Genomic DNA, 15886 nt, shown 5'->3' with positions numbered 1-15886 from the left:
CTGAGGCGTCTCTAGGCTGATCACACCTCACCTCTGGCACTTCGAAAGGGTCCTTCACACCCTTGGTGCAAATCAAGAAGTTCCCCGACCTAGCCGTCTCCACTCGAGAGGAATCACGAGGGTCCCGCCCACATCCAGAGGAGCCCCGTTTCCGCCTCGTAGCTCGAGATGAGGGATCCTTTCCCTGCTTCGTCGGGAAAGAGTTCCCGGCGTTGCCGTCGCATCTCAAGAGGAGGCCCTCTCAACAGGACCGGCGAGAGGAACTCCAGGGTCGTGCCACCATTCCAAGAGTCCCCCAGATGTCTCAGTCCATTCCAGAGGAACCTCTTTTCCCTTCACCGGCTCGTCTTTCACGCCGAGGATCGACTCACACCAAGGTGGCACGTGGCACAGCCCTGTGGGAAAGCCTCGTGGGAAAGCCTCGAGGGACAGCCTCGAGGGAAAGCCACAGATCCCTTGATCCACGTGACAGGAAGCGTGACACTACTGCTGCAGCTCGGGAGGAAAGCGCTTGTGCATGCCCCCACTCGAGACGAGGCCTGACTCCCCTGGGGAGACTCAGAAGCACCCCAAGATCCATGGCAACACTGGAGAGGAATCCTCAGGTTCCGGCCCCGACTCCACACAAGGACTGAGGCCCCGGCATGGACGGGAGAGGAATCCCGAGAGGTCCCCTAGCAACTCGCATGGGGACTGGCCTTTCCTGAGGCCACCAGAGCGGGTCCCTGAGGTCCCCGTCGTAACTCGAGAAGACCTGCCGCAACACGAGAAAATCCAGGAGGTTCTCCCCTCCAGGCGAGATGAGGCCCATTTCCGCTGAGGCGTCTCGAGGCTGATCACACCTCACCTCTGGAACTTCGAAAGGGTCCTTCACACCCTTGGTGCAAATCAAGAAGTTCCCCGACATACCCGTCTCCACTCGAGAGGAATCACGAGGGTCCCGCCCACATCCAGAGGAGCCCCGTTTCCGCCTCGTAGCTCGAGATGAGGGATCCTTTCCCTGCTTCGTCGGGAAAGAGTTCCCGGCGTTCCCGTCGCATCTCAAGAGGAGGCCCTCTCAACAGGAACGGCGAGAGGAACTCCAGGGTCGTGCCACCATTCCAAGAGTCCCCCAGATGTCTCAGTCCATTCCAGAGGAACCTCTTTTCCCTTCACCGGCTCGTCTTTCACGCCGAGGATCGACTCACACCAAGGTGGCACGTGGCACAGCCCTGTGGGAAAGCCTCGTGGGAAAGCCTCGAGGGACAGCCTCGAGGGAAAGCCACAGATCCCTTGATCCACGTGACAGGAAGCGTGACACTACTGCTGCAGCTCGGGAGGAAAGCGCACGTGCATGCCCCCACTCGAGACGAGGCCTGACTTCCCTGGGGAGACTCAGAAGCACCCCAAGATCCATGGCAACACTGGACAGGAATCCTCAGGTTCCGGCTCCGACTCCACACAAGGACTGAGGCCCCGGCATGGACGGGAGAGGAATCCCGAGAGGTCCCCTAGCAACTCGCATGGGGACTGGCCTTTCCTGAGGCCACCAGAGCGGGTCCCTGAGGTCCCCGTCGTAACTCGAGAAGACCTGCCGCAACTCGAGAAAATCCAGGAGGTTCTCCCCTCCAGGCGAGATGAGGCCCATTTCCGCTGAGGCGTCTCGAGGCTGATCACACCTCACCTCTGGAACTTCGAAAGGGTCCTTCACACCCTTGGTGCAAATCAAGAAGTTCCCCGACCTAGCCGTCTCCACTCGAGAGGAATCACGAGGGTCCCGCCCACATCCAGAGGAGCCCCGTTTCCGCCTCGTAGCTCGAGATGAGGGATCCTTTCCCTGCTTCGTCGGGAAAGAGTTCCCGGCGTTCCCGTCGCATCTCAAGAGGAGGCCCTCTCAACAGGAACGGCGAGAGGAACTCCAGGGTCGTGCCACCATTCCAAGAGTCCCCCAGATGTCTCAGTCCATTCCAGAGGAACCTCTTTTCCCTTCACCGGCTCGTCTTTCACGCCGAGGATCGACTCACACCAAGGTGGCACGTGGCACAGCCCTGTGGGAAAGCCTCGTGGGAAAGCCTCGAGGGACAGCCTCGAGGGAAAGCCACAGATCCCTTGATCCAGGTGACAGGAAGCGTGACACTACTGCTGCAGCTCGGGAGGAAAGCGCACGTGCATGCCCCCACTCGAGACGAGGCCTGACTCCCCTGGGGAGACTCAGAAGCATCCCAAGATCCATGGCAACACTGGAGAGGAATCCTCAGGTTCCGGCCCCAACTCCACACAAGGACTGAGGACCCGGCATGGACGGGAGAGGAATCCCGAGAGGTCCCCTAGCAACTCACATGGGGACTGGCCTTTCCTGAGGCCACCAGAGCGGGTCCCTGAGGTCCCCGTCGTAACTCGAGAAGACCTGCCGCAACTCGAGAAAATCCAGGAGGTTCTCCCCTCCAGGCGAGATGAGGCCCATTTCCGCTGAGGCGTCTCGAGGCTGATCACACCTCACCTGTGGAACTTCGAAAGGGTCCTTCACACCCTTGGTGCAAATCAAGAAGTTCCCCGACATACCCGTCTCCACTCGAGAGGAATCACGAGGGTCCCGCCCACATCCAGAGGAGCCCCGTTTCCGCCTCGTAGCTCGAGATGAGGGATCCTTTCCCTGCTTCGTCGGGAAAGAGTTCCCGGCGTTCCCGTCGCATCTCAAGAGGAGGCCCTCTCAACAGGACCGGCGAGAGGAACTCCAGGGTCGTGCCACCATTCCAAGAGTCCCCCAGATGTCTCAGTCCATTCCAGAGGAACCTCTTTTCCCTTCACCGGCTCGTCTTTCACGCCGAGGATCGACTCACACCAAGGTGGCACGTGGCACAGCCCTGTGGGAAAGCCTCGTGGGAAAGCCTCGAGGGACAGCCTCGAGGGAAAGCCACAGATCCCTTGATCCACGTGACAGGAAGCGTGACACTACTGCTGCAGCTCGGGAGGAAAGCGCACGTGCATGCCCCCACTCGAGACGAGGCCTGACTCCCCTGGGGAGACTCAGAAGCACCCCAAGATCCATGGCAACACTGGAGAGGAATCCTCAGGTTCCGGCCCCGACTCCACACAAGGACTGAGGCCCCGGCATGGACGGGAGAGGAATCCCGAGAGGTCCCCTAGCAACTCGCATGGGGACTGGCCTTTCCTGAGGCCACCAGAGCGGGTCCCTGAGGTCCCCGTCGTAACTCGAGAAGACCTGCCGCAACACGAGAAAATCCAGGAGGTTCTCCCCTCCAGGCGAGATGAGGCCCATTTCCGCTGAGGCGTCTCGAGGCTGATCACACCTCACCTCTGGCACTTCGAAAGGGTCCTTCACACCCTTGGTGCAAATCAAGAAGTTCCCCGACCTAGCCGTCTCCACTCGAGAGGAATCACGAGGGTCCCGCCCACATCCAGAGGAGCCCCGTTTCCGCCTCGTAGCTCGAGATGTGGGATCCTTTCCCTGCTTCGTCGGGAAAGAGTTCCCGGCGTTCCCGTCGCATCTCAAGAGGAGGCCCTCTCAACAGGACCGGCGAGAGGAACTCCAGGGTCGTGCCACCATTCCAAGAGTCCCCCAGATGTCTCAGTCCATTCCAGAGGAACCTCTTTTCCCTTCACCGGCTCGTCTTTCACGCCGAGGATCGACTCACACCAAGGTGGCACGTGGCACAGCCCTGTGGGAAAGCCTCGTGGGAAAGCCTCGAGGGACAGCCTCGAGGGAAAGCCACAGATCCCTTGATCCAGGTGACAGGAAGCGTGACACTACTGCTGCAGCTCGGGAGGAAAGCGCACGTGCATGCCCCCACTCGAGACGAGGCCTGACTCCCCTGGGGAGACTCAGAAGCATCCCAAGATCCATGGCAACACTGGAGAGGAATCCTCAGGTTCCGGCCCCAACTCCACACAAGGACTGAGGCCCCGGCATGGACGGGAGAGGAATCCCGAGAGGTCCCCTAGCAACTCACATGGGGACTGGCCTTTCCTGAGGCCACCAGAGCGGGTCCCTGAGGTCCCCGTCGTAACTCGAGAAGTCCTGCCGCAACTCGAGAAAATCCAGGAGGTTCTCCACTCCAGGCGAGATGAGGCCCATTTCCGCTGAGGCGTCTCGAGGCTGATCACACCTCACCTCTGGAACTTCGAAAGGGTCCTTCACACCCTTGGTGCAAATCAAGAAGTTCCCCGACCTAGCCGTCTCCACTCGAGAGGAATCACGAGGGTCCCGCCCACATCCAGAGGAGCCCCGTTTCCGCCTCGTAGCTCGAGATGAGGGATCCTTTCCCTGCTTCGTCGGGAAAGAGTTCCCGGCGTTCCCGTCGCATCTCAAGAGGAGGCCCTCTCAACAGGACCGGCGAGAGGAACTCCAGGGTCGTGCCACCATTCCAAGAGTCCCCCAGATGTCTCAGTCCATTCCAGAGGAACCTCTTTTCCCTTCACCGGCTCGTCTTTCACGCCGAGGATCGACTCACACCAAGGTGGCACGTGGCACAGCCCTGTGGGAAAGCCTCGTGGGAAAGCCACAGATCCCTTGATCCAGGTGACAGGAAGCGTGACACTACTGCTGCAGCTCGGGAGGAAAGCGCACGTGCATGCCCCCACTCGAGACGAGGCCTGACTCCCCTGGGGAGACTCAGAAGCATCCCAAGATCCATGGCAACACTGGAGAGGAATCCTCAGGTTCCGGCCCCGACTCCACACAAGGACTGAGGCCCCGGCATGGACGGGAGAGGAATCCCGAGAGGTCCCCTAGCAACTCGCATGGGGACTGGCCTTTCCTGAGGCCACCAGAGCGGGTCCCTGAGGTCCCCGTCGTAACTCGAGAAGACCTGCCGCAACTCGAGAAAATCCAGGAGGTTCTCCCCTCCAGGCGAGATGAGGCCCATTTCCGCTGAGGCGTCTCGAGGCTGATCACACCTCACCTCTGGAACTTCGAAAGGGTCCTTCACACCCTTGGTGCAAATCAAGAAGTTCCCCGACATACCCGTCTCCACTCGAGAGGAATCACGAGGGTCCCGCCCACATCCAGAGGAGCCCCGTTTCCGCCTCGTAGCTCGAGATGAGGGATCCTTTCCCTGCTTCGTCGGGAAAGAGTTCCCGGCGTTGCCGTCGCATCTCAAGAGGAGGCCCTCTCAACAGGACCGGCGAGAGGAACTCCAGGGTCGTGCCACCATTCCAAGAGTCCCCCAGATGTCTCAGTCCATTCCAGAGGAACCTCTTTTCCCTTCACCGGCTCGTCTTTCACGCCGAGGATCGACTCCCACCAAGGTGGCACGTGGCACAGCCCTGTGGGAAAGCCTCGTGGGAAAGCCTCGAGGGACAGCCTCGAGGGAAAGCCACAGATCCCTTGATCCACGTGACAGGAAGCGTGACACTACTGCTGCAGCTCGGGAGGAAAGCGCTTGTGCATGCCCCCACTCGAGACGAGGCCTGACTCCCCTGGGGAGACTCAGAAGCACCCCAAGATCCATGGCAACACTGGAGAGGAATCCTCAGGTTCCGGCCCCGACTCCACACAAGGACTGAGGCCCCGGCATGGACGGGAGAGGAATCCCGAGAGGTCCCCTAGCAACTCGCATGGGGACTGGCCTTTCCTGAGGCCACCAGAGCGGGTCCCTGAGGTCCCCGTCGTAACTCGAGAAGACCTGCCGCAACACGAGAAAATCCAGGAGGTTCTCCCCTCCAGGCGAGATGAGGCCCATTTCCGCTGAGGCGTCTTGAGGCTGATCACACCTCACCTCTGGAACTTCGAAAGGGTCCTTCACACCCTTGGTGCAAATCAAGAAGTTCCCCGACATACCCGTCTCCACTCGAGAGGAATCACGAGGGTCCCGCCCACATCCAGAGGAGCCCCGTTTCCGCCTCGTAGCTCGAGATGAGGGATCCTTTCCCTGCTTCGTCGGGAAAGAGTTCCCGGCGTTCCCGTCGCATCTCAAGAGGAGGCCCTCTCAACAGGAACGGCGAGAGGAACTCCAGGGTCGTGCCACCATTCCAAGAGTCCCCCAGATGTCTCAGTCCATTCCAGAGGAACCTCTTTTCCCTTCACCGGCTCGTCTTTCACGCCGAGGATCGACTCACACCAAGGTGGCACGTGGCACAGCCCTGTGGGAAAGCCTCGTGGGAAAGCCTCGAGGGACAGCCTCGAGGGAAAGCCACAGATCCCTTGATCCACGTGACAGGAAGCGTGACACTACTGCTGCAGCTCGGGAGGAAAGCGCACGTGCATGCCCCCACTCGAGACGAGGCCTGACTTCCCTGGGGAGACTCAGAAGCACCCCAAGATCCATGGCAACACTGGACAGGAATCCTCAGGTTCCGGCTCCGACTCCACACAAGGACTGAGGCCCCGGCATGGACGGGAGAGGAATCCCGAGAGGTCCCCTAGCAACTCGCATGGGGACTGGCCTTTCCTGAGGCCACCAGAGCGGGTCCCTGAGGTCCCCGTCGTAACTCGAGAAGACCTGCCGCAACTCGAGAAAATCCAGGAGGTTCTCCCCTCCAGGCGAGATGAGGCCCATTTCCGCTGAGGCGTCTCGAGGCTGATCACACCTCACCTCTGGAACTTCGAAAGGGTCCTTCACACCCTTGGTGCAAATCAAGAAGTTCCCCGACCTAGCCGTCTCCACTCGAGAGGAATCACGAGGGTCCCGCCCACATCCAGAGGAGCCCCGTTTCCGCCTCGTAGCTCGAGATGAGGGATCCTTTCCCTGCTTCGTCGGGAAAGAGTTCCCGGCGTTCCCGTCGCATCTCAAGAGGAGGCCCTCTCAACAGGAACGGCGAGAGGAACTCCAGGGTCGTGCCACCATTCCAAGAGTCCCCCAGATGTCTCAGTCCATTCCAGAGGAACCTCTTTTCCCTTCACCGGCTCGTCTTTCACGCCGAGGATCGACTCACACCAAGGTGGCACGTGGCACAGCCCTGTGGGAAAGCCTCGTGGGAAAGCCTCGAGGGACAGCCTCGAGGGAAAGCCACAGATCCCTTGATCCAGGTGACAGGAAGCGTGACACTACTGCTGCAGCTCGGGAGGAAAGCGCACGTGCATGCCCCCACTCGAGACGAGGCCTGACTCCCCTGGGGAGACTCAGAAGCATCCCAAGATCCATGGCAACACTGGAGAGGAATCCTCAGGTTCCGGCCCCAACTCCACACAAGGACTGAGGACCCGGCATGGACGGGAGAGGAATCCCGAGAGGTCCCCTAGCAACTCACATGGGGACTGGCCTTTCCTGAGGCCACCAGAGCGGGTCCCTGAGGTCCCCGTCGTAACTCGAGAAGACCTGCCGCAACTCGAGAAAATCCAGGAGGTTCTCCCCTCCAGGCGAGATGAGGCCCATTTCCGCTGAGGCGTCTCGAGGCTGATCACACCTCACCTGTGGAACTTCGAAAGGGTCCTTCACACCCTTGGTGCAAATCAAGAAGTTCCCCGACATACCCGTCTCCACTCGAGAGGAATCACGAGGGTCCCGCCCACATCCAGAGGAGCCCCGTTTCCGCCTCGTAGCTCGAGATGAGGGATCCTTTCCCTGCTTCGTCGGGAAAGAGTTCCCGGCGTTCCCGTCGCATCTCAAGAGGAGGCCCTCTCAACAGGACCGGCGAGAGGAACTCCAGGGTCGTGCCACCATTCCAAGAGTCCCCCAGATGTCTCAGTCCATTCCAGAGGAACCTCTTTTCCCTTCACCGGCTCGTCTTTCACGCCGAGGATCGACTCACACCAAGGTGGCACGTGGCACAGCCCTGTGGGAAAGCCTCGTGGGAAAGCCTCGAGGGACAGCCTCGAGGGAAAGCCACAGATCCCTTGATCCACGTGACAGGAAGCGTGACACTACTGCTGCAGCTCGGGAGGAAAGCGCACGTGCATGCCCCCACTCGAGACGAGGCCTGACTCCCCTGGGGAGACTCAGAAGCACCCCAAGATCCATGGCAACACTGGAGAGGAATCCTCAGGTTCCGGCCCCGACTCCACACAAGGACTGAGGCCCCGGCATGGACGGGAGAGGAATCCCGAGAGGTCCCCTAGCAACTCGCATGGGGACTGGCCTTTCCTGAGGCCACCAGAGCGGGTCCCTGAGGTCCCCGTCGTAACTCGAGAAGACCTGCCGCAACACGAGAAAATCCAGGAGGTTCTCCCCTCCAGGCGAGATGAGGCCCATTTCCGCTGAGGCGTCTCTAGGCTGATCACACCTCACCTCTGGCACTTCGAAAGGGTCCTTCACACCCTTGGTGCAAATCAAGAAGTTCCCCGACCTAGCCGTCTCCACTCGAGAGGAATCACGTGGGTCCCGCCCACATCCACAGGAGCCCCGTTTCCGCCTCGTAGCTCGAGATGAGGGATCCTTTCCCTGCTTCGTCGGGAAAGAGTTCCCGGCGTTCCCGTCGCATCTCAAGAGGAGGCCCTCTCAACAGGAACGGCGAGAGGAACTCCAGGGTCGTGCCACCATTCCAAGAGTCCCCCAGATGTCTCAGTCCATTCCAGAGGAACCTCTTTTCCCTTCACCGGCTCGTCTTTCACGCCGAGGATCGACTCCCACCAAGGTGGCACGTGGCACAGCCCTGTGGGAAAGCCTCGTGGGAAAGCCTCGAGGGACAGCCTCGAGGGAAAGCCACAGATCCCTTGATCCACGTGACAGGAAGCGTGACACTACTGCTGCAGCACGGGAGGAAAGCGCACGTGCATGCCCCCACACGAGACGAGGCCTGACTCCCCTGGGGAGACTCAGAAGCATCCCAAGATCCATGGCAACACTGGAGAGGAATCCTCAGGTTCCGTCCCCGACTCCACACAAGGACTGAGGCCCCGGCATGGACGGGAGAGGAATCCCGAGAGGTCCCCTAGCAACTCGCATGGGGACTGGCCTTTCCTGAGGCCACCAGAGCGGGTCCCTGAGGTCCCCGTCGTAACTCGAGAAGACCTGCCGCAACTCGAGAAAATCCAGGAGGTTCTCCCCTCCAGGCGAGATGAGGCCCATTTCCGCTGAGGCGTCTCGAGGCTGATCACACCTCACCTCTGGCACTTCGAAAGGGTCCTTCACACCCTTGGTGCAAATCAAGAAGTTCCCCGACATACCCGTCTCCACTCGAGAGGAATCACGAGGGTCCCGCCCACATCCAGAGGAGCCCCGTTTCCGCCTCGTAGCTCGAGATGAGGGATCCTTTCCCTGCTTCGTCGGGAAAGAGTTCCCGGCGTTCCCGTCGCATCTCAAGAGGAGGCCCTCTCAACAGGACCGGCGAGAGGAACTCCAGGGTCGTGCCACCATTCCAAGAGTCCCCCAGATGTCTCAGTCCATTCCAGAGGAACCTCTTTTCCCTTCACCGGCTCGTCTTTCACGCCGAGGATCGACTCACACCAAGGTGGCACGTGGCACAGCCCTGTGGGAAAGCCTCGTGGGAAATCCTCGAGGGACAGCCTCGAGGGAAAGCCACAGATCCCTTGATCCACGTGACAGGAAGCGTGACACTACTGCTGCAGCTCGGGAGGAAAGCGCACGTGCATGCCCCCACTCGAGACGAGGCCTGACTCCCCTGGGGAGACTCAGAAGCATCCCAAGATCCATGGCAACACTGGAGAGGAATCCTCAGGTTCCGGCCCCAACTCCACACAAGGACTGAGGCCCCGGCATGGACGGGAGAGGAATCCCGAGAGGTCCCCTAGCAACTCACATGGGGACTGGCCTTTCCTGAGGCCACCAGAGCGGGTCCCTGAGGTCCCCGTCGTAACTCGAGAAGACCTGCCGCAACTCGAGAAAATCCAGGAGGTTCTCCCCTCCAGGCGAGATGAGGCCCATTTCCGCTGAGGCGTCTCGAGGCTGATCACACCTCACCTCTGGAACTTCGAAAGGGTCCTTCACACCCTTGGTGCAAATCAAGAAGTTCCCCGACCTAGCCGTCTCCACTCGAGAGGAATCACGAGGGTCCCGCCCACATCCAGAGGAGCCCCGTTTCCGCCTCGTAGCTCGAGATGAGGGATCCTTTCCCTGCTTCGTCGGGAAAGAGTTCCCGGCGTTCCCGTCGCATCTCAAGAGGAGGCCCTCTCAACAGGACCGGCGAGAGGAACTCCAGGGTCGTGCCACCATTCCAAGAGTCCCCCAGATGTCTCAGTCCATTCCAGAGGAACCTCTTTTCCCTTCACCGGCTCGTCTTTCACGCCGAGGATCGACTCACACCAAGGTGGCACGTGGCACAGCCCTGTGGGAAAGCCTCGTGGGAAAGCCTCGAGGGACAGCCTCGAGGGAAAGCCACAGATCCCTTGATCCAGGTGACAGGAAGCGTGACACTACTGCTGCAGCTCGGGAGGAAAGCGCACGTGCATGCCCCCACTCGAGACGAGGCCTGACTCCCCTGGTGAGACTCAGAAGCATCCCAAGATCCATGGCAACACTGGAGAGGAATCCTCAGGTTCCGGCCCCAACTCCACACAAGGACTGAGGCCCCGGCATGGACGGGAGAGGAATCCCGAGAGGTCCCCTAGCAACTCACATGGGGACTGGCCTTTCCTGAGGCCACCAGAGCGGGTCCCTGAGGTCCCCGTCGTAACTCGAGAAGACCTGCCGCAACTCGAGAAAATCCAGGAGGTTCTCCCCTCCAGGCGAGATGAGGCCCATTTCCGCTGAGGCGTCTCGAGGCTGATCACACCTCACCTCTGGCACTTCGAAAGGGTCCTTCACACCCTTGGTGCAAATCAAGAAGTTCCCCGACCTAGCCGTCTCCACTCGAGAGGAATCACGAGGGTCCCGCCCACATCCAGAGGAGCCCCGTTTCCGCCTCGTAGCTCGAGATGAGGGATCCTTTCCCTGCTTCGTCGGGAAAGAGTTCCCGGCGTTCCCGTCGCATCTCAAGAGGAGGCCCTCTCAACAGGACCGGCGAGAGGAACTCCAGGGTCGTGCCACCATTCCAAGAGTCCCCCAGATGTCTCAGTCCATTCCAGAGGAACCTCTTTTCCCTTCACCGGCTCGTCTTTCACGCCGAGGATCGACTCACACCAAGGTGGCACGTGGCACAGCCCTGTGGGAAAGCCTCGTGGGAAAGCCTCGAGGGACAGCCTCGAGGGAAAGCCACAGATCCCTTGATCCACGTGACAGGAAGCGTGACACTACTGCTGCAGCACGGGAGGAAAGCGCACGTGCATGCCCCCACACGAGACGAGGCCTGACTCCCCTGGGGAGACTCAGAAGCATCCCAAGATCCATGGCAACACTGGAGAGGAATCCTCAGGTTCCGTCCCCGACTCCACACAAGGACTGAGGCCCCGGCATGGACGGGAGAGGAATCCCGAGAGGTCCCCTAGCAACTCGCATGGGGACTGGCCTTTCCTGAGGCCACCAGAGCGGGTCCCTGAGGTCCCCGTCGTAACTCGAGAAGACCTGCCGCAACTCGAGAAAATCCAGGAGGTTCTCCCCTCCAGGCGAGATGAGGCCCATTTCCGCTGAGGCGTCTCGAGGCTGATCACACCTCACCTCTGGCACTTCGAAAGGGTCCTTCACACCCTTGGTGCAAATCAAGAAGTTCCCCGACATACCCGTCTCCACTCGAGAGGAATCACGAGGGTCCCGCCCACATCCAGAGGAGCCCCGTTTCCGCCTCGTAGCTCGAGATGAGGGATCCTTTCCCTGCTTCGTCGGGAAAGAGTTCCCGGCGTTCCCGTCGCATCTCAAGAGGAGGCCCTCTCAACAGGAACGGCGAGAGGAACTCCAGGGTCGTGCCACCATTCCAAGAGTCCCCCAGATGTCTCAGTCCATTCCAGAGGAACCTCTTTTCCCTTCACCGGCTCGTCTTTCACGCCGAGGATCGACTCACACCAAGGTGGCACGTGGCACAGCCCTGTGGGAAAGCCTCGTGGGAAAGCCTCGAGGGACAGCCTCGAGGGAAAGCCACAGATCCCTTGATCCAGGTGACAGGAAGCGTGACACTACTGCTGCAGCTCGGGAGGAAAGCGCACGTGCATGCCCCCACTCGAGACGAGGCCTGACTCCCCTGGGGAGACTCAGAAGCATCCCAAGATCCATGGCAACACTGGAGAGGAATCCTCAGGTTCCGGCCCCAACTCCACACAAGGACTGAGGCCCCGGCATGGACGGGAGAGGAATCCCGAGAGGTCCCCTAGCAACTCACATGGGGACTGGCCTTTCCTGAGGCCACCAGAGCGGGTCCCTGAGGTCCCCGTCGTAACTCGAGAAGACCTGCCGCAACTCGAGAAAATCCAGGAGGTTCTCCCCTCCAGGCGAGATGAGGCCCATTTCCGCTGAGGCGTCTCGAGGCTGATCACACCTCACCTCTGGAACTTCGAAAGGGTCCTTCACACCCTTGGTGCAAATCAAGAAGTTCCCCGACCTAGCCGTCTCCACTCGAGAGGAATCACGAGGGTCCCGCCCACATCCAGAGGAGCCCCGTTTCCGCCTCGTAGCTCGAGATGAGGGATCCTTTCCCTGCTTCGTCGGGAAAGAGTTCCCGGCGTTCCCGTCGCATCTCAAGAGGAGGCCCTCTCAACAGGAATGGCGAGAGGAACTCCAGGGTCGTGCCACCATTCCAAGAGTCCCCCAGATGTCTCAGTCCATTCCAGAGGAACCTCTTTTCCCTTCACCGGCTCGTCTTTCACGCCGAGGATCGACTCACACCAAGGTGGCACATGGCACAGCCCTGTGGGAAAGCCTCGTGGGAAAGCCTCGAGGGACAGCCTCGAGGGAAAGCCACAGATCCCTTGATCCAGGTGACAGGAAGCGTGACACTACTGCTGCAGCTCGGGAGGAAAGCGCACGTGCATGCCCCCACTCGAGACGAGGCCTGACTCCCCTGGTGAGACTCAGAAGCATCCCAAGATCCATGGCAACACTGGAGAGGAATCCTCAGGTTCCGGCCCCAACTCCACACAAGGACTGAGGCCCCGGCATGGACGGGAGAGGAATCCCGAGAGGTCCCCTAGCAACTCACATGGGGACTGGCCTTTCCTGAGGCCACCAGAGCGGGTCCCTGAGGTCCCCGTCGTAACTCGAGAAGACCTGCCGCAACTCGAGAAAATCCAGGAGGTTCTCCCCTCCAGGCGAGATGAGGCCCATTTCCGCTGAGGCGTCTCGAGGCTGATCACACCTCACCTCTGGCACTTCGAAAGGGTCCTTCACACCCTTGGTGCAAATCAAGAAGTTCCCCGACCTAGCCGTCTCCACTCGAGAGGAATCACGAGGGTCCCGCCCACATCCAGAGGAGCCCCGTTTCCGCCTCGTAGCTCGAGATGAGGGATCCTTTCCCTGCTTCGTCGGGAAAGAGTTCCCGGCGTTCCCGTCGCATCTCAAGAGGAGGCCCTCTCAACAGGACCGGCGAGAGGAACTCCAGGGTCGTGACACCATTCCAAGAGTCCCCCAGATGTCTCAGTCCATTCCAGAGGAACCTCTTTTCCCTTCACCGGCTCGTCTTTCACGCCGAGGATCGACTCACACCAAGGTGGCACGTGGCACAGCCCTGTGGGAAAGCCTCGTGGGAAAGCCTCGAGGGACAGCCTCGAGGGAAAGCCACAGATCCCTTGATCCACGTGACAGGAAGCGTGACACTACTGCTGCAGCACGGGAGGAAAGCGCACGTGCATGCCCCCACACGAGACGAGGCCTGACTCCCCTGGGGAGACTCAGAAGCATCCCAAGATCCATGGCAACACTGGAGAGGAATCCTCAGGTTCCGGCCCCGACTCCACACAAGGACTGAGGCCCCGGCATGGACGGGAGAGGAATCCCGAGAGGTCCCCTAGCAACTCGCATGGGGACTGGCCTTTCCTGAGGCCACCAGAGCGGGTCCCTGAGGTCCCCGTCGTAACTCGAGAAGACCTGCCGCAACTCGAGAAAATCCAGGAGGTTCTCCCCTCCAGGCGAGATGAGGCCCATTTCCGCTGAGGCGTCTCGAGGCTGATCACACCTCACCTCTGGCACTTCGAAAGGGTCCTTCACACCCTTGGTGCAAATCAAGAAGTTCCCCGACATACCCGTCTCCACTCGAGAGGAATCACGAGGGTCCCGCCCACATCCAGAGGAGCCCCGTTTCCGCCTCGTAGCTCGAGATGAGGGATCCTTTCCCTGCTTCGTCGGGAAAGAGTTCCCGGCGTTCCCGTCGCATCTCAAGAGGAGGCCCTCTCAACAGGAACGGCGAGAGGAACTCCAGGGTCGTGCCACCATTCCAAGAGTCCCCCAGATGTCTCAGTCCATTCCAGAGGAACCTCTTTTCCCTTCACCGGCTCGTCTTTCACGCCGAGGATCGACTCACACCAAGGTGGCACGTGGCACAGCCCTGTGGGAAAGCCTCGTGGGAAAGCCTCGAGGGACAGCCTCGAGGGAAAGCCACAGATCCCTTGATCCAGGTGACAGGAAGCGTGACACTACTGCTGCAGCTCGGGAGGAAAGCGCACGTGCATGCCCCCACTCGAGACGAGGCCTGACTCCCCTGGGGAGACTCAGAAGCATCCCAAGATCCATGGCAACACTGGAGAGGAATCCTCAGGTTCCGGCCCCAACTCCACACAAGGACTGAGGCCCCGGCATGGACGGGAGAGGAATCCCGAGAGGGCCCCTAGCAACTCACATGGGGACTGGCCTTTCCTGAGGCCACCAGAGCGGGTCCCTGAGGTCCCCGTCGTAACTCGAGAAGACCTGCCGCAACTCGAGAAAATCCAGTAGGTTCTCCCCTCCAGGCGAGATGAGGCCCATTTCCGCTGAGGCGTCTCGAGGCTGATCACACCTCACCTCTGGAACTTCGAAAGGGTCCTTCACACCCTTGGTGCAAATCAAGAAGTTCCCCGACCTAGCCGTCTCCACTCGAGAGGAATCACGAGGGTCCCGCCCACATCCAGAGGAGCCCTGTTTCCGCCTCGTAGCTCGAGATGAGGGATCCTTTCCCTGCTTCGTCGGGAAAGAGTTCCCGGCGTTCCCGTCGCATCTCAAGAGGAGGCCCTCTCAACAGGACCGGCGAGAGGAACTCCAGGGTCGTGCCACCATTCCAAGAGTCCCCCAGATGTCTCAGTCCATTCCAGAGGAACCTCTTTTCCCTTCACCGGCTCGTCTTTCACGCCGAGGATCGACTCACACCAAGGTGGCACGTGGCACAGCCCTGTGGGAAAGCCTCGTGGGAAAGCCTCGAGGGACAGCCTCGAGGGAAAGCCACAGATCCCTTGATCCAGGTGACAGGAAGCGTGACACTACTGCTGCAGCTCGGGAGGAAAGCGCACGTGCATGCCCCCACTCGAGACGAGGCCTGACTCCCCTGGGGAGACTCAGAAGCATCCCAAGATCCATGGCAACACTGGAGAGGAATCCTCAGGTTCCGGCCCCAACTCCACACAAGGACTGAGGCCCCGGCATGGACGGGAGAGGAATCCCGAGAGGTCCCCTAGCAACTCACATGGGGACTGGCCTTTCCTGAGGCCACCAGAGCGGGTCCCTGAGGTCCCCGTCGTAACTCGAGAAGTCCTGCCGCAACTCGAGAAAATCCAGGAGGTTCTCCCCTCCAGGCGAGATGAGGCCCATTTCCGCTGAGGCGTCTCGAGGCTGATCACACCTCACCTCTGGAACTTCGAAAGGGTCCTTCACACCCTTGGTGCAAATCAAGAAGTTCCCCGACCTAGCCGTCTCCACTCGAGAGGAATCACGAGGGTCCCGCCCACATCCAGAGGAGCCCCGTTTCCGCCTCGTAGCTCGAGATGAGGGATCCTTTCCCTGCTTCGTCGGGAAAGAGTTCCCGGCGTTCCCGTCGCATCTCAAGAGGAGGCCCTCTCAACAGGACCGGCGAGAGGAACTCCAGGGTCGTGCCACGATTCCAAGAGTCCCCCAGATGTCTCAGTCCATTCCAGAGGAACCTCTTTTCCCTTCACCGGCTCGTCTTTCACGCCGAGGATCGACTCACACCAAGGTGGCACGTGGCACAGCCCTGTGGGAAAGCC

This window comes from Budorcas taxicolor, chromosome 16 (assembly GCF_023091745.1).
Source record: "Budorcas taxicolor isolate Tak-1 chromosome 16, Takin1.1, whole genome shotgun sequence".
NCBI classification, from domain to species: domain Eukaryota; kingdom Metazoa; phylum Chordata; class Mammalia; order Artiodactyla; family Bovidae; genus Budorcas; species Budorcas taxicolor.
The sequence above is the reverse complement of the archived record's forward strand: the minus strand, read 5'-3'. Positions refer to the sequence as shown.